Source organism: Gadus macrocephalus, chromosome 5 (assembly GCF_031168955.1).
Source record: "Gadus macrocephalus chromosome 5, ASM3116895v1".
Classification (NCBI taxonomy): domain Eukaryota; kingdom Metazoa; phylum Chordata; class Actinopteri; order Gadiformes; family Gadidae; genus Gadus; species Gadus macrocephalus.
This window is the reverse complement of record NC_082386.1, coordinates 21,799,549-21,816,451: the sequence shown is the minus strand read 5'-3', so window position 1 is coordinate 21,816,451 and position 16,903 is coordinate 21,799,549. Positions and strand designations below refer to the sequence as shown.

General features: G+C 46.9%; 1 protein-coding gene across 1 annotated transcript in view; it reads right to left on the bottom strand.

Moving 5' to 3' along the window:
* Nucleotides 1-16,903, bottom strand: part of nrxn3a (neurexin 3a) — a 134,914-nt gene that overhangs the window by 62,076 nt on the left and 55,935 nt on the right. The gene's annotated exons all lie outside the window — the stretch shown is intronic.

Below are 16,903 nucleotides of genomic sequence, written 5' to 3'. Positions count from 1 at the left end.
CAACTAATTCATGAAACACCAAAGACGACACGTCTTCGTGTTAGTGCTTCCAAGTCGACAACAGAGTCACTTTGTCTGTGGTGATCCCTGAACTGACTTAAATATGTGCCAAAAGGACGACCCAAAGTGGATCCTTGTTTAGTGGGACACGAGTTTGAGAGCAATGTTGGATTCACTCAGGATGCATCTTGTTTCTGTATAAAACATACCAATTAGATTAACATCAAATCATTACGAATTGTTGGATTACATTGTTCAATGTCATTAGGAGCATTCAGTGCTTTCTGTATGTCAAAGTGACTTGTGCTTTAAACTGTGGAAATGGTTATGTTGGCCTAAACTCAAACCATTGGTAAAGAGGAACCTGTGAGTTATTGATCCAAAGAGATCCCCCCCCTCCACAGGTCACTAGAGTCGGGGCAGTGGGCCCAAACTCAGTCTGTGGAGAACAGAGAACCTTAGGTTTGGAAGGTACCTAACCTAACCAGAGTTAGGTTCCTTCCAAACCTATTCTATCATGGGCTCTTAGATAAGACAGAAATGTGTGTGTGTTTGCACTGTCACACAGAAACACACAGTCTCCTAGCTCTGTTCGTATCAGCCTACTGGAGCGAGGGCGTGAAGGGGAGACGGCTGTGCACACACACACACACACACACACACACACACACACACACACACACACACACACACACACACACACACACACACACACACACACACACACACACACACACACACACACACGTCTTCCATTGTCCTGGACCAACCCCGTCAGCTGTTTGGTTCGTCTTGATTCGGTTTCTGCGCCTTCAGTCCGCTGATGTCCAACCTGACAGCGCGCTGGCGCTCATCGTTACAGAGTAGGCATGTTTGTGAGTGTCATTAGTGATAAGTGAGCAAGTTAGTGCAGACAAAGCAGCCCCTTTGTACTCACTGATTTACTTCTGGTGTAAATGTATCTAATTGAGTGTGTGGGTGTGCGTGCGCAGAGATCTTCTGAGCCCCTGGAGGAGGAGGTAGGGCCCACGGTGCGTAGGTCGACCGCAGACTGAGCGCCAAGCATTAATGTGCTTCATGTGGACAAGTGCAGACACCGAGGGAAACCAAGACTATTACTAAACCAAACCAACCCGCCCACACACCCAAAGTTATCTCTCAGGACGCCCTCATCCTCCTCTCTCATATCATTCACCTGCTCAAAAGGATGAGCTTATTCACTGCTTTGGAACGTTTAATATGACGTTTGCCGTCGCACCCTCACCACAGGGATCCCAGCGGAGTACGGCTGGGGGACAATGAAGCAGAGCTAAAAGTGACCCCCATGCTGAGGGGGGGTGGTGCTCCACCGCCACTCCTACCCTCCACCATGACCTCTCTACAGCACTCTGGTCCGTCCGACGTTCAGCTCCTCTTCTCTACTCAACCCTTTGCCAGGCATCACACTGCTGTAAGGGGGGGCCGTAGCCCCACGAGGACCAGGGAGTCATCTGTATATTCAGGACATGGACAATGGCTCTGCAATATGTGCATTTCCATTGCCTGAACCTAATATTGGACTCCAGCTCTCCTGCTCCTCCAGAATCAGACGTTAACAGCATTGTGGATGCATATGGTTTAGGAGTACATTTACATACACCTTATGCCTACATGTCCCCAGACCACAGAGCACTTCTAATCACTTCTTTAATGGGCCTCATTCACACCAGACCTTCACGACTGACATACTCTCTCTCAACTGTCCATGCGTCACAAAGTTAATCAATGTGACAGGTATGGATTCACTGTACATACTGATGGGATTTCCATTATTGATCCAACCATTTATATAATCACAGCTCGTTATGTGTTTCTTGTGATAAGTCAGCCGACTGCTGAAAAAGAGCTCAAATATATGCATCATAAAAAAATTATTAACAGGTTTATTAGAATGAAAGTAGTTATTTGCTAGAAGATTTGTTTTTTCAATTGACCTACAATGATAGGTTTTTTATTTGAGGCTACTTCATGGAAGGGTTTCCTCTGGTTATTTAAGGGTCTGAGGTCGATTCAGTGAAACCCACTCCAAGAGAAGGCATCAGCCGCTCTCCTAGGAGAGGCCGTCTACCAGGAGACCGTCAAGAGGGACCGTCTACCTTGAAGACCTTAGACGGACGTAAAGAAGGGTTTTGATGTTCCTTTCATGCTTTCTTTATCCCATTTCCCTCCGGCCAGATCGGATCAATGACTGTCCCGTCTGCCTTTCCGGGCTGTTTGCGTCTGGTGGTCAGCTGGTGCCGGTAACCCTGGCCCAGCAGACGGTCGGAGGTCTTCACGTTAAAGGGGGTCTCCAGATCGCATTGCTTGCCTCTTGTTTCCCTCAGGGTCCAACTCGTACGTCTATGTGCAAAAAGCAATACATCTACGAGCCATGGAGGAATGCTGCTGGGTTCTCCAAAACAGCCCACGATTAGAAAAACCACCAATCCCTACATTGTATAAAAAAATAGGCATTCTATGTTGATGAGACGAGCCAAGCTAATGGCGCTTTGCCCGCAGACGGGTGAGGGAGAGTAAAAAGGCAGTCGGGAAAAAGAGCTCAAAGCCTCTGGAGCTAACCTCCAACTCGTCAACATGGATAGGATCCAGACAGGCTCTAATCAAACAGAACAACAGAAACCAGTCTCTGGCCCCAGTGGGACTGTTTCCTGATGGGTGTTGTTCGGCTCACCCCCCTGCCTGCCTTAGGTAGAGAGTGGGCCTGTTCATTTCTTAAGAGGTGAATCAACGTGGTGGAGGGTAAATAGATCGCAATAATTATAATAGTTACCACAGTGGTATGTTGGGAGGGGAAAGGGAGGTGTTACTCCTAGGGAATTAATATTCCCTAATTAATATTTTTAATAAAGGAATACATTTTCCCTTGAGTAGCAAAATGGGTTACATAAATACATTATTGATCAATTATAAAATTGTATTCAGCCTAGCACAGCCCAGCCTGGTGGTGGCTTTAAGATCATAACATCAGAATTGTAGTTTTGAACATGTTAAAAACTAGAAAAGGTTCAAACCCTCCTCTAAAGGGGTGTGAAAACATACCTGTACTACCCTCTCTAAATTAGGAGGCCTTAATTTAGCTTTCTTTAGCTTTGTCCAACTGGGAAGTGAGATGGAGACCAACAGCGATTGCAGCGGTGTAATAGCCTGCATCATAAAGCACAGAGCATGAAGCCAAACTGAATCCTTCCTCCTGAAGGCAGCGAGGCTGACACGCAGTGAAGCTTCAGCGAGCATCCCTCCTCACCCACCAGCTCTGCTGAAGTCGTAGTTAAAAGGGTTGTGCTGAATGGAGCACGGCTGTGGTCTCAACTCAGCGACTTTACTGCAAACCAACCTCCCGTTGGGTTTAGCTCTGTGCTGCCACGGTGGCCCTTTCTCTGGGTTTAGTCTCCTAGTGATCACCCGGAGACTTTGGCTTTGTCTGTTTGTTTGAGAGCGTCTCCTTCAGCACTTGGTAGAAAGAGAGGTCGAAGTTCAAGCCGATGCAATTGGCTTGGTTTAGAAAAAGTAGAAAACGTATCGGTACTGGTATGAGAGTTGGAGTGGAGCCAGCCATGCTTATGCCTACCCCTATTTTGATATACACAGCCAGACATTATCTTTATATGTAACCATTTATTAAATACCAACCTTAATGAGAACATGGTACAGACAATATACCATTTCTGCTATTTAAATCAAAGTTGTATATATGTTGGTTATTTGTTAACAAATGGCTGAGATCAAGAGTCTTGTCACTCTCTCCAACCTTAAGTGTTTCCTCTGGCTGTAAGGAAGGTTGGCATGCTTCAATTACCAACCCGATTATGATGAATAAATAAAATAATACAAAGCATAGACTAGGCGTTCTCTCCATCCCCCTGTCACCGAGATCCTCAGATTCTATCTTTAGAGGATGAAGCGTTGAGCGCTGGTGACAGGAGATCTGCCCCCCGTTCTGAGGCCTCCCAGCGGACCGCTGGCTGCACTCTACTATTACTGCCAATCAGGGAACGAACCTGATAGCATTGAGCCCCAAGCAGCCCAATCAGAGGCTATTAACACCAGACAGGGCTCACCACCCGGGGAACGGGAGAGAGGCCGCTCAAAGACCTCCAACCCCCGCTATCAGACTTCTGAAGCATCCCACTAGCAGCAGCCGTCTGGCTCTAAAGAACCAGGGGGATCAATTACTCTAATGCTAGAATTCTGAGCTGTGAAAGTCGTCGACTTACCGTGGCCCCCCCTCAGCAGGGCGGGGGTACGGTAGACGGACACCGGCGGCGAGGGGCGCCGCCGCCCTGCGTGGGACGGGCGCTGCTCCCCCTGAGGCTGGCCTGCCGCCGCCAGCTCCGAGCGGCCCACCGGACGCCGGGCTGCGGACCAGCTCCCGGACGACCCGGCCATACATCCCAGAATCAGCAGCCAGCGGGTCCAGGCCCGCAGGCGGGGGGGGGCGGGGGGGCCCATGGTCTGGGCCCGGGCGAAGGATCACAGAGGTGCACGGCACAGGGAGTCGCTCCGGGGAGCCTCAGTCTCATGGTGGAGGACAGCCCATAATAATCAGGACCGTCCCCTCTGCCAACGCACGCTGTTCTAGCGCTGTGTTCTCCAAACTCTTAGGGCAACTGGACTCTAGCGGCTTCTGCTGAGAAGAAAGGCTCCGCAATATCTTCTGCGCTGGGGGGCGGCGTGGAACCAGAGTATGCAGCTATTACTGGTTTACTTTACTGTCGCTTCAGGATCCAAAGTCTCTCATTTTAATTTGCCCGTCCACTCAGCTCACACAGCCCGTCCCTCCTCCCCATGCCATGGCACATGCTTGTGTTCTGTGGAGATGCACTCCCTAGCGCTACAATAGCCCCGCTCTGACCCAGCAGCAGCGGCCGAGCTCTCCTCTCCCACAGACCACAGACCGAAGCCCGGCACAGAGCGGAGCTCTGCGTCTCTCTGCCCGCGGCCGGCGGCACAGCGCAGACAGCCCGGAGACAGAGGATCGCTGCTCCTCCTCTCCTGATTCTTCCCTTTTCTAGATCTTTTCCTCATAAAAGAAGTGGGACAGATGACACTTGGATAGTCAAACGTTTGAAAGCCGTAGAGACAGACCTTTGCAGACGGTTCCGGTGTGAATGGATAAAATAGAAAGAAAGAGCCAAAACAATATCCATCGATCTATCCGGTGTCCTCCCCACTGATGCTGCCTCATCTCCCGTGGTATTTCAGCACGTCCAGGAGTTGGGCCACCTGTCCTAACTGTACGGACAACCGGCACACAAATTAAAGCACATCAAATCAAAATGCCTCCGCTATTTTCTGTCTCTTCTCAAGTCGGAAAGGAGCATTTCAGGTTGTGGCGTTCCTCCACTTTCCCTGGGCAAGCTCTGGCTCACACACCTGAACACACAAGAGTGCGCTGACAATATGTCTCTCTCTCTCTCTCCCGCTCCCTCAGCAGGCGGAGAGCAAGTGAGAGAGACGGGGAGGAGAGACGGAGGAGGGAGTCGCTCAGGCCGTAAGTGGGAGGGGGATATTGAAGTGGTGCGTAGATCTGGCTCAGGTAAAGACACCGGCATAGGGATAGGAGGGGTTTAAGTGTACCAGAGAGAGAGAGAGAGAGCGAGCGCGAGAGAGAGCGCGAGAGCGAGAGAGAGAGAGAGCGAGAGCGAGAGCGAGAGAGAGAGAGACTCTCTTTGTGTGGAAAGATACAAATCGGCCATCTAATGCAAATCCAATCCGAGTACATTTGAAAAGAACCTCGCTCCTAACAAGAGAATAACAACAGTCCCCTCACTGGAGAGCAGGAAGAGGAGGCAAGGGAGAGACAGAGTAAGAAAGATTGACTTATTTCATTCTAAAGCTAAAAGAGTAAATGAAATGACGGATTCTAGTTAAGCAATAAGTATGAATATTATTTGCAGACCACAGCTTCAGCGTAAAAACAACCACAGATAAGATGTCAAAAACCGTGGACATAGCAAGGCAAATGATCCACATGGAATCTTTTTTTTCTTCCCAGCTCTCGTCGTCTGACAACCCATTAGACAAATGGCTACAACACAGCGTGTCTCGGTGCCTCCCAAAATAGGAAAAATTACCAAAGCTAACAAGCTTAATGCACAACCTAGACACTTACACTCGCACCAGCACTAGGACAAGACTTGCGGAATCAAATTAGCACAGTGATTTGGGAGCTATTTTGGGAAACCATTTGTGACCGTTGTGCTCATAGCCGATGTGACAGTGAGCCGTGGTCAGGAAAAGGCTCCTCACAAGACTGATTCAATTTAGGTCTGGCAGGGTTTTTTATTCCCTTGAAAATGTGTGTGTACGCAACATGTCGAAATCCCTACGTAATTTAATCTTCCGCATGTTGAAGATGACAAGCATCCAACCAAATACATCTTAGGCATAAAAATGGATGTGGTGAATCTGTGTCTGTTCATCATATCTTATCGATATTTAAGTATAGATACAACAATATGCTATATGGCATTGGTAATGGTTCATTTTAGAGGCCGAGGGGGGAATCAGCCCCATGTTTAGGGGCGGAAGGAGAAACGGTATCCATGTTGGCATCAGCCTCACGGGCCTCGGCTCGGAGCGAGACACAGCCACAGGAGAGGGAGGGGGGGCAACTGTCTGAGGGGGGCAACTGTCTGAGGGGGGGCAACTGTCTGAGGGGGGGCAACTGTCTGAGGGGGGCAACTGTCTGAGGGGGGGGCAACTGTCTGAGGGGGGGGCAACTGTCTGAGGGGGGGGCAACTGTCTGAGGGGGGGGCAACTGTCTGAGGGGGGCAACTGTCTTAGGGTCGGGGGGGCAACTGTCTGAGGGGGGGGCAACTGTCTGAGGGGGGGGCAACTGTCTGAGGGGGGGCAACTGTCTGAGGGGGGGCAACTGTCTGAGGGGGGGCAACTGTCTGAGGGGGGGCAACTGTCTGAGGGGGGGCAACTGTCTGAGGGGGGCAACTGTCTGAGGGGGGCAACTGTCTGAGGGGGGCAACTGTCTGAGGGGGGGGCAACTGTCTGAGGGGGGGGCAACTGTCTGAGGGGGGGCAACTGTCTGAGGGGGGGCAACTGTCTGAGGGGGGGGCAACTGTCTGAGGGGGGCAACTGTCTGAGGGGGGCAACTGTCTGAGGGGGGGCAACTGTCTGACCAAAAATTAAAAGAAGATTACACAAATAATTCCAATGTGGTGAATTCTCAGTCTATTATTATCATTGATGCTAAAAAATAATCATTGTAAGGTATACTCAATGATGATGCATTTAGGCTATACATATAGCCATGTTAAATTATATAAAAATACAGTGCTTCATTATCCTTAGCACCCAGTAATGTTTATATATGGGGGGACTTATCTTATACAAATACAGTTGCTGTATTATTAATAATATATACTTTCACTCGCAACAATGCTTAAAACGCTCATGCTACTTCACCACGTCAAATTATAATAATAATAACTTGCAATACTAAGGACGGCCAAGATCAATTGAGAATCCCTATATTCAAGTCTCACACAAATATGAATCCATTAAGACTTTAAATGACATAATATGAATATTTCCATGATATATACATATATATAAAACACGCTCCAGCTGCTTTTCTCGACCCGTCCATCATTATTGTTGTGGATTTGGTATGATGCTAATTTGGTATGAGAAACACATAAATATATGATATTGTGATCATTACTATAATCACAGGACAATAGCTGTCCAATCTTTCCCAGAAGGTCACCTGGAAGTTGACCTTTGGAAAGGTTATTTACTTTAACAATAACTAAAATCTATGCGGTACCTCGTCTAATTATGGGTGTGGCGGAAAGGCAAGAGAAATTGCATAAATAAGAAGGTTTGAAAACCAATATCTTTGTAGGTTAAGTATCTTGAAGACAACGCAACAGACCCCAAAGGTGCTCATTTATCAAAAGGGCCGTTTTTCATTCCATTAAGCCACATTTGCTTCAGTGAACAAATTTGGATTCAGGTAACACCCTGTTGTAGTGGGGAAATACAGGAAACATATTCCCATGAGGGGAGTGGTGAATTACAAAGGTGCTGGATGGAGTCCAGTGCAAGTGACTGAGAAATCAAGTTCAATGTGATTCAATCAAGTTTGAATCACATGGGTTGATTGCCAAGTGTGTGCAAAGTGGGTCACCTGAATCAATCATTTGCATTTCTGTTGTAGCCTTTTGCTCTTCTATGCGCCTGTCTGAAAAATTGTTTTGCCATCCATCAGCCATAACGTCTTCTTGGAAATGTAATTCGCAATGGAAATGTCATGATTCCAGCTTCCTCTGAGGAACCTGTTAGGTTATGTTATGACGTACCAGTAGAAAAGTCAGTGAAACAAATGTGCTCTACCCACATAAAGGGCAAACACAAAGAAAATGAAGAAATTGACCATTGATATCTCTAATGATATCATGACCAAAAGGTGTCCAGCCCGGGCTAGATATGATCAGACAGCTCTAACATATCGCCACAAACTTTGGTTTGGATGTATGAACATCAAGACATAACCCTGACAGCGTAAAACATACCCTTGCTTATGCTATTGCAAAGGGTTGCGTCAGTCCCTTCAGAGTGCTCCAAGACGTTGAGGTTTTGCCTCGAGAACTTACAACACGTGTTGTGATATATTTTATTCATGCAAAAATGTACATGGCAAATATAGCATAAGTTTCAAGCATGTCCAACCGAAGGGTATGCTAGCTGACATTCAAAGTGTCAGTGCCTAAAACGTACCCTATAACAGTGTGAAATACCTTTAAAGCTAAAAGGCCTGTAAAATGTGAAAACATTTTACTTTAAATATAACACTCAAAACACCTTCTAAACAGAGCAATAGATCCCAAATAAAACCGGAACAAGGCCAACGTTAGCCTATCAATATTAAACATGCCACATAATAGGAATGATATCCCACACTGAATCCCATCAGCATAATGACCCCCCAAACCCAACCGAGATCTTTCTGCATAGATAACGTGTCTCTCTCTCTAAACGTGTCTCTCTCTCTAAACGTGTCTCTCTCTCTAAACGTGTCTCTCTCTCTAAACGTGTCTCTCTCTCTAAACGTGTCTCTCCCTCTAAACGTGTCTCTCTCTCTAAATGTGTCAGTCTCATTCTTGACGCACTAATCCCCGCTGTAATGAGAGCCTTGTTTGGCTTCCAGAGGAGAACTGGAGCCCCAGGGAACGGAGCCCCCTGCAGAGAGCGTTGTAGGAGCTGTTCTGGAGGAGAGAGGAAGGATTCCTAGGGATTCGTCTGCCCACCAGAGCATCTCTATGCATAGTTTATACCATTTAGTTGTTATGTTCTCCATCACAAAATACCTGGCGACTAATTCAATCTTGCACACTGCCATATCAAGGCGGTTTTAGCACAAACCAACTGAATAATACTCAGAAAACAAATAAACTGAAACATTACTTCGTCAACAACGACTCAATGTCCACTCTTGCCTGCTTTTTGAGAAGCCACTGCATTGGTAATCTGATACAGAGAAAAGCTATGTTCACATGGAAAACAACATGGCTACCAAGTCCGGCCCGGATACATCTGTCTCCATCGGCTTCTAGAATTCAAACCACTTTCTCGCAAACAAAGTCAGCTAGATGCCTTTTGGGCAAATGCCAACTTGATCTGTGAAGGCATCTTCATCGTTGAGATGTTTTAAAGGAGGGGTAGCCAACACAGTGCCTGTTGGCACTTGGTTGAGATGTTTTAAAGCAGGGGTAGCCAACACAGTGCCCGTTGGCACCTGGTTGCCCGCGGGGACCATTTGTCGCCCACAGGGCATGTTCTATAAAATAGCACAAAAAAATGTAAGAATAATCCCTGATGTCGATTTTATGGCAGTGACAATATTTAATGTTACATTTAAAAAACAAATGATTTACGAACTCTAACCTTGTCTGTAAAGTTCACTATCGTGCCCGTCTTGGCTGAGACAAGCTAGCGAGCACAACTTAAATCTGCTGCTAGCTAATGGGTTTACCCACAAAATAAAGAAAAACATGGGGGAAATGAGAAAGAAATGAGTTATTTTTACTACTAAGAAAGACAAGTTTGTAAGTCTTAATTGCGGGAAGACTGTTGCGACTGCCAAACGGCACAATGAGGAACGACCTTTCATTACCCGTCACAATTAGCCTGGGTAGCCCCGCCCATTCCTCCGGTGAATTGAGTTCGCTCTGCACAAGGGTCTGGAGAAGAGCAATACATTCCTTTCTGCTTCCGATACGTTTTTGCGGGAGCCAATCACCAAGCTGGCTTCCCCAGACCAACGTGCAATCTACGATTGGCTTGGTCTGGTAATAGCCAGGCTATGTCACAGCGAATGTAGAATGTGGGTCCATGTAGGGCTGGGCGATATATCGAATATATGCGATGTATCGCGAGATGTTCTCCAGGGGATGTATAAAATGCCCCTGTCGCGAACATCGAATACAAATTGGCACGTAATCTGTTTCTTTTTGCCGCCGCCGGCATACTCATTGTGCGTTCACACCAAACGCGACGGGGCGACAAAATCCCATATAAAGTGAACGTAGACGCGTATCGGGCGAATTCTTCGCGAGAGAAAACCGGCAACAAGTTTTGATTTGTCGCGCCACACTTTCGCCGTGCACAGGCGAGCGCGTTCACGAGGATTTGTGGCGCGACAAATTCGCTCGAGTTGAAATGTATTTTAATTTCTCGTGATGACAGCCAATCAGCGTTCAACAGCGTGGCCACTGAGTGACATGTGTAACGTAAACAGCCAATCAGCGTTCAACCGTCAAACTCGCATGGAGGAGAAAGTGATTGTTACCGTTTGCGACTCCCGGAGCTCTATATATAATAGTATATAATATAATATAATTGTATAATATCACGGCCAAAAGCTCTGTGCGCCTCCGACGTCACTCCCTCTTCCACAAAAGGTAAAGACATGCAACGGCACAAACACACTCACTCCCCCCGCCTGTTGCGAGTCCGCGAGATTCTCATAGACGCGCGTGTGTGACGTAGTCTGGACGGCACGCTGCTGTAGGTGTGTGTACCTCCGACCGGTGAGTGAGAACAGCGTGAGAGAAAAAAGGATGGAAACTGAAGATTTGGTTTTGAAAAAGAATAGCATTGGATCCGTCGTCTGGCAGTGTATATATAATAATTATTATGCAAACAGTTAATAAATAATTAACGGTTTGAATAAATGCTGTGTTGGTAAATCTAACTTGCTGTGATTTTCCTTTTCTTATGTGCAAGTTCTAAATTGTTCCAATACAAAGCACTAATGATTTTAAACAATATGTTGTTTCATGTAATCTACATGCACTTATATTTCAGGAATACTAGAATTATTACTGACGTAACATTATGCCAGACATGGTTGAATCGAGCATTGATGATGTGCTCTAGAGGAGATTCAAAATATATCGAGATATATATCGTGTATCGAGATATAGTAAAAAAAATAGAGATATTCATTTTGGCCCATATCGCCCAGCCCTAGGTCCATGCGTGTTTTTTCCTGAGCAAATTGTGACAAGCCTTCTGTGTTTTTAGTGTCCGCCTACTGACCTCAAGAAAATCTGCAGTATTTCAGAAAACACAGAAGTTACTGCTATAATTATCTGAGCTCTGCATGCCTTCAAGATAATATAGCTGTAGAAAACGATGTTGGCATTCAGCAGCCCCAGTGTCCCAGGCCCTAATGGGTGAACTCCATCATGAATGATGTGGGCCTAATGGGAGGACTGTGTGGTTCTGTTTAATGGACAAAGAAAAACCTCCATGCACCGCTGGAATAATGACGTGCTTCATGATTTGTTGGCATTGAAAGACTCCGGGACTTGGGCCACATGCTGTGATAGCTTCCCCTATGGGATTCAATTTTGAATAAATACCATTTGATGGTTGGTTATACAATTCCACATGTAAGCTGTTGCATTACAGCAAACAGTTATAACAATTCATAATTGTTAGTTGTATTTAATTCTTATGAATATTGCAAGGTGACATCCAAAAAGCAGGGAAGAAGGGGGATGGATCAACTAATATACATAGTCGCCTGTAGAATCGTGGCCTTTGAGTGTCGTTAGAGTTAAAACAGGCCCCCCCCCCACCCCACGATCCTCCCGTGAAAATGCAGGTAACAAGTTCATATTCAAACAGGCACCTTAGAGCTGGCAGAAACCAGAGCAGGCTTGCTGATACCATCTGCTATCTTTGTATCGTTAGATAACTATCATGGCACCTCTTGCTTCCCTGCGCGTGGTAATTGACGAGGCTGCTACTGTAAAAGATTAGCCCATAGCCTTTGAAGTTCAAACACACACACACACACCAACACGTACATCCGCATACACTCACACACACACACACACACACACACATACATCCGCATACACTCACACACACACACACACACACACACACACCAACACGTACATCCGCATACACTCACACACACACACACACACATGCATCCGCATACACTCACACACAGGCATACAAATGTTTTTTGCACTAACATCTCCTTTTGAAACATTTATCGATCATCTATGTATTTATTCAGATCTAAAAACTGAATCAACATATTGCTGATTATTTTGCATCATGTTTAACTAAAAGCTCCAATAGCGTGGCACTTCATTACATTTCTCTTCAGTGTCTCTAAAATCATTATTATTGATTCGGGCGACACGAAACAAAATAAAGCTTGGAGTCGGACCATGATAATTCTGCAGATAGGAACAGAGGTAAGTTTATGAAACCGAAGATAACTCATCAGGTTGTGCAGCAGGGACATATCTTCAGCTAACAGACAGCGGATGACTAAATGCTCCCAATGGGGGTTTAATCAAGGGCGAATGAGGCTTTTCCCTCATCTCAGTCAAACCACCTGGTAAATAAAGCTAATACGGACGTCGGTGAACCGGAGCCACATCTGTTACCTGCTTGACCCCCGCCACACCCCTCCCGCTGGAATCCACTGATCTAAATAGAAATGGATTCATTGTCAACCGTAGAAGCTTGCTCCCAGATGCTGGGAGAGATCGATATCTCTCTCTCTCTCTCTCCCTCCCTCTCTCTCAAATCAAACATGCATATCAATATGTACTATGATGTTGAATGGAAGTACATGAGATTTGACTTGTGGCAGTGCTTTAAATGGTGGGGAATCTGTTGTGGTTAAAGGCATAGCCGTCCACCCACCCACCAGGGAATGGAGTTTAGGATGAGGGAAACATTGAGCGTTTGTGAATAAGCTTGTGTTTGTGAATGTGTCTGCATTAAATTGATCTCTGAAACAAGTGAATCACACGGATGTTTGAGTTTGCAGGAAACGGATAGTATGAGAGATATTAGTATACTTACTCGGATTATCAAAGAACACAAAAAATTGTTTTAATCATTTGAATATGCCTTTCATCAAATGTTTCCATAAAACTCTTTTAACCTGAGAAAGTGCTCTTGTTTGCTGATAAAATCTGAAATTGTCTAATACTGCATTTTCATAACAGTGGGATCAAAATGGAGCAGGGGGTAAATGTGTATGTTTGGATTCATCGGTGTGAAACATCGATGACTGCTTCCGAATTACAGAACACTCTGAACACGAGTATCTCCTTCCATCCACTCCGCCGATGACGCTGATGCCGACTGCTTGTTCCAGTCTTAGTCATTAAAACACACCTTTTGTCTGGCCTGGGTCTCTCCAGAGCCCTTTTCAGAATGCAAAGCCTACAAACTCACAAACACATAAAGTCAGCTCCCAGCTCTCTGATCACAGCAGTCTATGTAAATGTTGCATGCGCCTTCGCTATTCCCCCCATGGGCAATCCCCAGAGAGCTGGGAGCACATCTATAAACTCACGGCCTCAATGTCATCACACAGTATCAATCACTCACAGAAGGTCTGAGTGCACGGCTTGTATCATCAGGATGTTCTTAATCAATTATACGGTGATAAACTATGGACTAGAATAGAATATAAATATATTTCAGAACACTTTGCACATCTCGATTTTGAACCATACCCACTTATTTCATATCAAAGCATCCCCATTGAGAAATTAGCTGAATCATTAATAACTCTACAATCTTTAATATCTGAATGTCAGCATTCTGGAAGGGACAGACATTTCGGCATGTTTCAGTCTCATGTACCGCAGAAATAACACACAGGATACTGACTACACTTTGTTCAAAATAAACCATTCATGGACACGCCTCCCTCTCAGACATCTAACCAGGCCTGCATCGAGCAAACATATTGATTACAAATTCATCAAGTCAAAAAATATTATAAGTGACATTTTAGAGAGGTCAGGTCATTGTCAATTTCCCTTTTTCTCTCTTTTTCAAGTCCGGAGGCCCAATCAACATGCTCCAGTTTGACACTCAAATAAATGCGCAAGGTTAAGGTGCGGCATCAGAGTGAAGTAAATTTGTCGGAGATGACAGGAGATTGAATCGGGAAAGAAATTGTCCAATTAAGCCCAAGCTTGGAAGGCATTTTGCAAATCAGCCATGACACTTTTAATTGACCAATCAATTGAAGCAAAAATACGATTTTTTTCAAAATGACAGACAAATAAATGATATACCACAAACTGATTGTGGCCTGCAATTTTTGCATCCTAGTTCACAAGCATAAATTCTGCATTTTATTAATTCAAAAGTAATAATCTATAGCCATAGCTATACATTTCAGGGTGCTCCCTTTAATACCTTAACCGACCCTGACCCAAACACGAGGGGTCTCTGGTTGTTCACTGGAATGTTTCTCCAGCATTCAAAGGCTGGAAAAAGTACTGTGAGCTAAATCCATTGGCCAAGTGAACCTTGGTAATGACAATATTAGAGAAGAAACTCGAGCAAACCCACAGTGTGCCACAATGTGAATGTGCGTCTCTGTACACACACACACAGAGACAGACAGAGAGAGGGAGAGACATCCACGTTTCAGAAAGACGACATAGAACAACGAGCAGAGCACGACGTAGTGTAAATCCCCAAGCAGACAACCTCTGACCAATCCGCTGAGACATGACACCAGGGCTGTGAGCTCACAGGAGCAGCCCTTATGCGCTTCTAGAACGCTTCTCCAGTCAAGTGTGAACCATCACTTCCCTCAGAAACCTCAAGGGAGCCCATTAGTCTTTGTAGTTATTAACTTCTTAATGTGATTTAACTGTTGCTCAACACTGCAATCAGGACACCATACAGATAGAAACTTGGATAAATGGTTGTTCTAAACCTTTAGCTGTATTCAACATACATTGTGCTCTTCCCCTGCTGATCTACCACAACTGCTACCAAATGAACAAACCAAGTTTTTCCAAGAGAAAGACAGAGAGAGAGTGCAGGCTTGTGTACTTTGTTTATCTTAAAGGAGGTATTTTAATTCTGAATATTAATGGTGTATAGGAGACAGTGTTGGCGGTTGCATTCCTTATAATGGCTTTTCCATTTATTTGAATAAAAAAACGACAATATTGGTTAAAACGCTAATGAAACATTCGCCACACCACCGACCTTCATCATGAGATGCTGCTAAAGACTGGTCGCATGGGAATGGATGGGGAGAGGGTGGAGGAGGAGGGGGGGAGGGTGGAGGAGGTGGGGGGAGAGTTGAGGAGGTGGGGGGAGGGTGGAGGAGGTGGGGGGAGAGTTGAGGAGGTGGGGGGAGGGTGGAGGAGGTGGGGGGGAGGGTGGAGGAGGTGGGGGGGAGGGTGGAGGAGGTGGGGGGGAGGGTGGAGGAGGTAGGGGGAGAGTTGAGGAGGTGGGGGGAGGGTGGAGGAGGTAGGGGGAGAGTTGAGGAGGTGGGGGGGAGGGTGGAGGAGGTAGGGGGAGAGTTGAGGAGGTGGGGGGAGGGTGGAGGAGGTAGGGGGAGAGTTGAGGAGGTGGGGGGAGGGTGGAGGAGGTAGGGGGAGAGTTGAGGAGGTGGGGAGAGGGTGGAGGAGGTGGGGGGGAGGGTGGAGGAGGTAGGGGGAGAGTTGAGGAGGTGGGGGGAGGGTGGAGGAGGTAGGGGGAGAGTTGAGGAGGTGGGGAGAGGGTGGAGGAGGTAGGGGGAGAGTTGAGGAGGTGGGGGGAGGGTGGAGGAGGTGGGAGGTGGAGGAGGTGGGGGGGAGGGTGGAGGAGGTAGGGGGAGAGTTGAGGAGGTGGGGGGAGGGTGGAGGAGGTGGGGGGAGGGTGGAGGAGGTAGGGGGAGAGTTGAGGAGGTGGGGGGAGGGTGGAGGAGGTGGGGGGAGGGTGGAGGAGGTAGGGGGAGAGTTGAGGAGGTGGGGGGAGGGTGGAGGAGGTAGGGGGAGGGTGGAGGAGGTAGGGGGAGGGTGGAGGAGGTGGGGGGAGGGTGGAGGAGGTGGGGGGAGGGTGGAGGAGGTGGGGGGGAGGGTGGAGGAGGTAGGGGGAGAGTTGAGGAGGTGGGGGGAGGGTGGAGGAGGTAGGGGGAGGGTGGAGGAGGTAGGGGGAGAGTTGAGGAGGTGGGGGGAGGGTGGAGGAGGTAGGGGGAGAGTTGAGGAGGTGGGGGGAGGGTGGAGGAGGTAGGGGGAGAGTTGAGGAGGTGGGGGGAGGGTGGAGGAGGTGGGGGGAGGGTGGAGGAGGTGGGAGGTGGAGGAGAGGGCTGATGTGATTTTAATTATGAAGATTAAATCTTTCTAGACACAAAAGTATGAATGCAAAGATTTTCTAAATACATCTGTCCTTTCGGGCTCCTCATGCACTGAAGATGACTGCAATATGACCCTTTTTGCTGTTTTGTAAAGTAAATGCACAATTGACTCACATTGTTCATTTGGACAAAGTCTGTGAATTGTAACATGCATTTCACAGACTTAGAGGTTTAAATGCCAGTTGGCCCTTGACTCACTTGACAAAT